The following is a 7,994-nucleotide window of genomic DNA, read 5'->3' on the forward strand; positions in this document are numbered from 1 at the left end:
AGAGAGAGAGAGAGAGAGAGAGAGAGAGAGAGAGAGAGAGAGAGAGAGAGAGGAGAGAGAGAGATATGCAAAAACTCACAAAGGTTATTTTCCTACTATACGTAAGTGAGGAGGACCGGGTGTTAACAGCTCCTCCTATATCAACTTTTCTGAGTGAATTTTGATAGTGTACTGTGACCCAGAGTGGATCTGACCAGAAGAATTGAACTATTGAACTCAAAAAGGTTGCAGGCCTGGAATGATGCAGGGCTGGCAGAGACCGCAGCTGGATGAATCTTGTTTTCCAGTTTAAAAGAACCATCCCATAGCTTGCTTTGGGATATAAGAAAATTTAATGGTCATTGGTGTTACTGTAGCTATTAAAGTCAGAACCTGGGCCCTGGCATTCCTAAAAGCTAAGCTTGGCCACCTATCCTCAATATGCTAATTAAAGAGAGAAAAGATGTATTTAATGTGTCTATATTAAGAAGGGGTTTACTAAATCCCCCCCCCCCATTTTTTTGTTTGTTTTTTGAGACAGGGTTTCTCTGTATAGCTCTGGCTGTCCTGGAACTCTGTAGACCAGGCTGGCTTCAAACTCAGAAATCAACCTACCCCTGCCTCCTAAGTGCTGGGATTAAAGACATGCACCACCACTGCCCAGTGACCCCTTCATCTTTATTGGGGTTTTAACCAGCTCAATGCCAATGTTACTCTCCTCTGGTTTATGGTAACCATGAAACCTAGACAAGACTAACAGCTACTGAGAAGGAGATAAGGGATCTGTAGCTCCCTGAAGCCCTATTCCCAGTGAATCATCAACATTAGACTTGTCTAGTAGCTTTCTGAAAATTATTTTTTCAGTGGTGGTGAGTTGGGAGGCAGAGACATACAGATCTCAGGAAGCTGCCTGGCCAGTTAGCCTAGCCTGATTGGCAAAGTTCTAAGCCAATGGGAGACTGTCTCAAACAGGAAGTGGAAGGTGTCTGAGGAATGACACTTGAGGTTGTCCATTTTATCAACATATCTCTCAGAAACCAGACCATCATTACCCTGGGGATCCTACATGAGACTCATTCGACTTCTGGAGGCTTTGTCTGCAGATTCATGATCTGCTGATGAGCCATTAAGGAGGGATGGAACATTTATAACCTGAGCAGCACACTCTTCAAGATAATATTATAGCTGAATAAGACGCTGAGGACCAAACTAAAGGAGACATTAACTGTCAGAATCATGGACTTACATGTTGAGCATTTAATTTGCCTCACTGTACTTCAGGTCTGGGTGGAATGGTTTATCATAGTAAAACAAAACAAAAACAAAAACAAAAACAAAAAACAAAGGCATTTGGGATCAGTTTGGCCCATCACTTCCAAGTGCTCTAGCCCTCATCTCTCTTTTAAAAGCGTGCATTTGATATGCTTATTCTGGGCATTGTTTATATGTTTTTACATACAGTACTGTATTCAATTCCCATTTTAACTTCACAGGGTTCTTGCATGTGCTCTAGTGCACAAATCTTAGTGTAGAAAGATATGCATTACACTAGCTTCCCAAAGTCACATTTCTGCAGTTATTTGGATTAAATCCAGATTTTCTGACACTGACAATTTGCATGCTTAGGAAATCTACTTGTTATAATGAATTTGCTCATAATTAGTTAACATTTTTTTATTTTATGTTTTCTAAATTATTTTGCATTTGATCTTTAGAGCATCAGATACAGAATATAGAATTTAAAGTTATAATGTAATTAAATTTGGCATAATTTGATATTATATCAAAATGGTTTATTAAAATAATGGAATAACATATTTTATTAGATATTTACCTTATTTACATTTCAAATGTTATTCCCTTTCCTGGCTTCCCCTCCGAAAATCCATATCTCTTCCCCCCCCTCCCCATGCTCACCAATCCACCCACACCTGCTTCCTGTCCCTGGCATTCCCCCACACTTGGTCATACAGCCTTCAGAGGACCAAGGGCCTCTCCTCCCATTGATTATCGAGTAGGCCATCCTCTGCTACATATGCAGCTGGAACCTTGGGTCCCTCCATGTGTACTCTTTGATTGGTGGTTTAGTCCCTGGGAGCTCTGGGGGTACTGGTCACTTCATATTGTTGTTCCTACTATGGGGCTGCTATTCCCTTCAGCTCCTTTTAGATATCTTATAAAATAGTGTTTTATGGAATGATTTTACCATAATAAAATATGTTTTAGATATCAGAAGAGTAATGAATATCAATATTGTCACTTGAGATTTGTATTTATATATGTATATATATGATTATAATAAAATAGTTGACTTTATAAATAGAAGAAGCTAATTACATGAACACAGTAGAAATTTTTCCTATAGATAAATAAATTTTAAACTTGAATGCTAAAAATGTATATTGTCACACCTGGATATATTATACACATGCATTTTTATTTTTTTGAGATTTTAAAAATTATATATATATGTATGTATATATATATATTTAAAATCTACTTTTTACATTTATTTTGAAATTTTTCATATATAATTACTGCATTTACATAATTTCCTCCTCCCTCTTCTTCATCAAGCTCCACCCATGTCCCCTCTCCTATTCTTCCCCAAATTCAGTATATATATAATATATAAATTTATAAAAAAACAACTGCTTTGTTCATTTAATGTTGCTCATTTTCATATATTTAGTAGCCCATACAATTTACGTTCGTGCAGTACTTCTAAATCTTCAGAGTGTTTCTTTCTTTTCCTTTGAGACTTGGTCTCATGTGTCCAAGTCTGATTGATCCCAACCCACTATTTACTGGAGGGTAACCTTGAATTTCTGATCCTCCTTCCCTCCACCTCCTATGTGTTCTAATTACAGGCACATGCTATAAGCTGCAATTCAAAGAACTTTAGAATCACTACATGTTGAACTTCGTGTGTAACAGCCCAACCAGATATTTATAAACCTGGTCTTTAGAAGACAACCTGGCCACTTCAGTGACCCAGTTCCACTTTCAAAGTCTTTCTCGACCACAGTCAAGTAGCAACTAGTATGGAAAGACAGGAAGGAACTCAGAGTCAAGATTAACTGCATTTAGACATTTAGGAAGGAGACATTTTAAACATTCAAAATCACATTGCAGAGAACTCCCACAGACCCATTTGTCTCTGCCACAAGAGTTCTAGAAAGGCAGCTTTCCTGCAAGAGACAAGACTGACTTTACAGCTGAGAGGGCTATAGAAAGAGAAGACTCTGAAACCTTACTGAAAGGAAAAATGGGGACACTGGCAATTTTAGCAAGGCAGTATATAAAAGGTCACATTCACCTGGGAATATACCCTAAGATAAGTCCTGTGAAAACACTCTCTACACAAAAGCCATGAGATCCTGGGAAGAGGTAGGATGGTCATCTTACACAATAATTGTCCTAGGAATGTAAGAAAGCCAAGTCAAGTTCCAAACATAGAGCAAGACCAAACAAATCAAAACCAATGCGCCCAAGCTCTTACATCCTGGATCATAGCCATAGGAAGGCAGGTATACCTGATTCGTGGCATGTGGCTCTTTGTGGGGCTAAGAGTCATATTATACTGGAAACCTTAATTTATTTCTACCACAAGATTTCAAGTTCAATTACGTCTGGATCATTCTTAGCTTGGAGGAGGTTGATCTGCTGAAGTTTTGTGTGCACTGAGGTCTTTTAACCTGAGCAAATGATTCTAGAAGTGTGCTCCGCAGACAAAGCAATACCAGTCTAATCTGGAAACCAGTTAGAAATGTAAACTTGGATGAAATGCCCTACAGAAGGGAGAGGGAACTTAATAGAGCCCACATCCAGCAGGAAGACAGGACATCAAATGAGGAAGAGGTGGTGGGGGGGCTTCCCACAGTCACATCTCTGACCCATAATTGTTCCTATCTGAAAGAATTACAGGGATGGAAATGGAGAGGAGCCTGAGGAAAAGAAGGTCCAGCCACAGGCCCAAAGTGGGATCCAGCTCAAGGGGAGGTTCCAAGGCCTGACACTATTACTGAGGCTATGGAGCACTCTCAAAAAGGGACCTAGCATGACTGCCCTCCAAAAGACCTAACAAGCAGCTGAAAGAGTCAGATGTAGATATTTACACCCAACCAATGGACAGAAGCAGATGGCCCCTGTTGTTGAATTAGGAAAGGCTGGAAGAATCTGAGGAGAAGGCCAACCCTGTAGGAGGACCTGCAATCTCAATTAATCTGGACCCCTGAGATCTCTCAAACACTGGACCACCAACCAGGCAGCATACAGCAACTGATATGAAGCCCCCAACACATATACATCAGAGGACTTCTGGGTCTGTGTTCATTCAGAGAAGAAGTACCTAATCCTCAAGAGACTGGAGGCCCCAGGGAGTTTAGATGTCAGGTGAGGTGGGGACATTCATGTGGAGACAGGAGGTGGGGATATGGAACAGTTGGAGGATGGATGGGGTGGGGGAATAAAATATGGAGTGTAAATAAATAAATAAATAAATAAATAAATAAATAAATTTTTTAGAAAGATAGGGCTTCATTTAGCCCATGTTAGCTCTGAACTTCTGAACTTCTGATCTATTTGCCTCCCCCTCCCAAGAAGCACACCCTCTTTCCCCACAATTCTGTCCTTGGAAAGCTTCCGGGTAGTGCCAATGATGCTGGGCCACAGGCCACACTGGAACTTGTAAGGGGCTAGTTGCAACCTCCTATCTGAGGTTCAAGTGCCAACATAGTGATTCCCCACCTTGGCTTTGCCTCCAGACTTACTGTCCTGGGGTGCCTTCCCTTAGGAGACTCTAAATTCTACTCTCAAACTCCTGAGTGAGAATCCCATGAAGTCTGCTCATCTACATTTTTTTAAAGTCCTGGGGTGAAGCTGGTGCAGCCAGCTTTGTCCTCGAGTTGGCATTTGGGAAGCACTGGCCTATATTGCATGCCTGCCAACTTACATGATTTTGCAGCTTCTGCCAAGCCATTCTAGAGAAAAGGGGCAGCAGCTTTGGTCGAGGGATGAACCACATCTGCAACAAGCACTGATCAAAGCTCTTACATTTAGATCTTTGAACCATTTTAATTGTATATAATGTGTATTAGTTACATTTCGCCTCACTGTGATAAATGACTTAAAACAAGCAACTTATGAGAGGAAAGACTTGTTTTGGCTTACTGTTCCTGAAGGTCATCATTGATCATGGTAGCAAAGGCAAAGTATAGTGACTCTGCGGAAGTGGGAGCACTGTGGCAGCATCTTCACCTGACAGTGGACTAGGAGGCAAAGGGAGACAAGAAGCAGCTGAGATAATACACCTTCCATCCTCAACTCCCTCCTGCTAAGTCTGGCCCTCTAGACTATCCAGAGCCTACCAAAGCAGTACCAACAGCCAGAAGCAGGTGTTGTTAAAAACAAAAGGCAGTATTTCAGATTCAAATAAGAACAAGTTGTAAGGGATGGATCCAACTGCATTTTTTTTTTAAACATGAGGATATTCTGCTTTCTCGGCACCATTTATCTTTTCTTTCCACTAAGTGTTCTTAGTACCATTGTCAAAAAATAACCTAAACATGTAAAAAAAAAAAAAGGTCACTTTCTGAGCACTTGGTTCCACCCCACTGATCTTTGGCTATTTTTCACTCCAGGAACACACATTTTGTTTTCATTAGTTCTAAAGAAAGTTTTGAAGTTGAAAAAATAAACGGTACCAATGAGATGGCTTGGTAAGTAAAAGTTCTTACAACCAGCTGAAAACCCGAGTTCAACTCCCAAACTTCAGATAGTGGAAGGAGGGAACACCCACATGCGTATGCACACACACACACACACACACACACACACACACACCACAGCAAATGTTACGGTTTTGTTTTTTTTTTTTTTAATTCAGTCCTCCAATTCCAATTCTGTTATTTTTCAAGGTCATTTTGGCTATTTGGAGTTTCCTGAAATTCCAAATTTGGTGTTAAATGAACTTTTCTATTTACTTTTAAAAACTCATTGAAACTTTTGGTATTTATTCTCTTTAATTCATGTTTCTAGCTGTCTTATTTTGCTTCTCTCTTGCTGTGATAAACACTATGAGCCAAAGCAATTTGGGGAGGAAAGGGTTTATTTCAGCTTACAGTTTATAATCCATGATGAGAAGTCAGATCAGGAACTCAAGCAGGGCAGGAACCTGGAGGCAGGTATACAAGCAGAGATTATAAAGGAATGTTGATTGTTGGCTTGCTCCCTGTGGCTTGCTCAGTTGCCCAGGACTGGCAACACCCACAGTAAACTAAACCCTTCTTTATCAAGCACCAATCAAGAAAATGCCCCACAGGCTTGCCCGCAGGCCTGTCTGATTGAGGCTTTTTCTCAACTGGAATTCCCTCTTTCTGAGTGGTTGTAAGTTGACAAAAACCAACCAGACCATGTGCTAATACATAAGATAAAATTGGCACAAGTTAATAGAACACTATGGGTAATGACATACATGGATACACCGTGTGATGTATAAATCAATGTACTTATAGCTTTCTGCTGAGCATGGCTGAGATGAGAACGCGTGTATTCCCTAGCACTTGGGAGTGTAGGAAAGGAGGTTATGTGCAAATTCAAAACCATCTTGGTCTATATGGTGAGACACTAACTCAGAGGCAGAAAACAATTTAAAGATTAAAAAATGTACCATTCTTGCCAACTTTATATGACCCAGCACAGGGGAAGGCCAGGGCCAAGAAGTGGGAGTGGGCGGATAGGGGAGCAGGGGCAGGGGGAGGGTATAGGGAACTTTCGGGATAGCATTTGAAATGTAAATAAAGAAAATAATAAATAAAAAAAAGTAAATGCTTTTTAAAAATCTACCATTATCCTTAAACACTTATTATCCTTTTGCAGTGAAAGTGGACATTTAAAAGGCTTCTTTCTGGGTTTTTGAAATATAAAATACATAATAGTTTCCTATGGTCACTCTTCTTTGCCATAGAACAGCAGACCTTTTATTCTAACTACAATTAAGCATCCAGCACTTGAGCTTTCCCTATTCTAGCTCCTCTGTATTCCCCTCATCTCTGGCAAACAATATGCTACTCTCAAATTTTGGCAGTCATCTTTCTTGTCTAGAAAACAATGACATGTGTCCCAGGCTGGCCTCAAACTAGCTATGTAGCCAAAGATGACCTTCAATTTCCAGTCCTCCTGCCTCCACCTCCAGAGTGCTAGGATTAAAGAATTGTGTCACCACACCCCTTTGATGAGATGCTGTGGATAGAGCCCAGGAGTTCCTTACTTGAGGCTGCATCCGCAGTCTGTCTATTCTGAACTTCCATATCAGCTTTATTAGATGTCACATATAAATGTGATCGGGTGCTATTTGTCCTTCCCTGCCTGGCTTATTTAATTTTCTCCAGCCACAATTTTGTTACAAATGACAAGATTACATTATGTTTACAAATGAATAGTATTCCATTATGTATATATGTAGCACACGTTTGAGACAGGGATTTATGTAAACCAGGCTGTTCTCAAATTTGAAATACCCCAGTCTCAGTCCCCTGAGTACTGGGTCTCTAAGCATGTGCCATTCATTGCAGAATGCTTCCAATTTATCTTATTTACTTTTATTTATTGTTTTTTCTTATGTGATGTGTATGGTATGTACTCATGTCTAGATGCATGCTAGTGTATGTTCAGGTGCATGTACACATACATGCTATGTGTGTCTATGGAGTCTCAAAGTTGACACTAGGAGTCCTCCTTGATTGCTTTTCACAGTAACTTCCTATTTATTTTCATCTTTAATGCCTTTTGTTGCTGTTTTGCAGCTTTTAGGGGATATATTTATTTTTTAGCTATAACAAATGGAATTACATTCTTTTTATAATTTATTTATTAACTTATTATTATTTTCTTTATTTACATTTCAAATGCTATCCTGAAAGTTCCCTATACCCCCCCGCCCCTGCTCCCCTACCCACCCACTCCCACTACTTGGCCCTGGCCTTCCCTTGTGCTGGGTCATATAAAGTTTACAA

The 7,994-nt window shown here is 40.0% G+C and overlaps 1 long non-coding RNA gene across 1 annotated transcript in view; it reads right to left on the bottom strand.

Annotated features, from left to right (window-relative positions):
- LOC110313332 overlaps positions 1-7,994 on the bottom strand; it is a 16,936-nt gene that overhangs the window by 8,082 nt on the left and 860 nt on the right. The window lies entirely within an intron of this gene.

Source organism: Mus pahari, chromosome X (assembly GCF_900095145.1).
Source record: "Mus pahari chromosome X, PAHARI_EIJ_v1.1, whole genome shotgun sequence".
Classification (NCBI taxonomy): domain Eukaryota; kingdom Metazoa; phylum Chordata; class Mammalia; order Rodentia; family Muridae; genus Mus; species Mus pahari.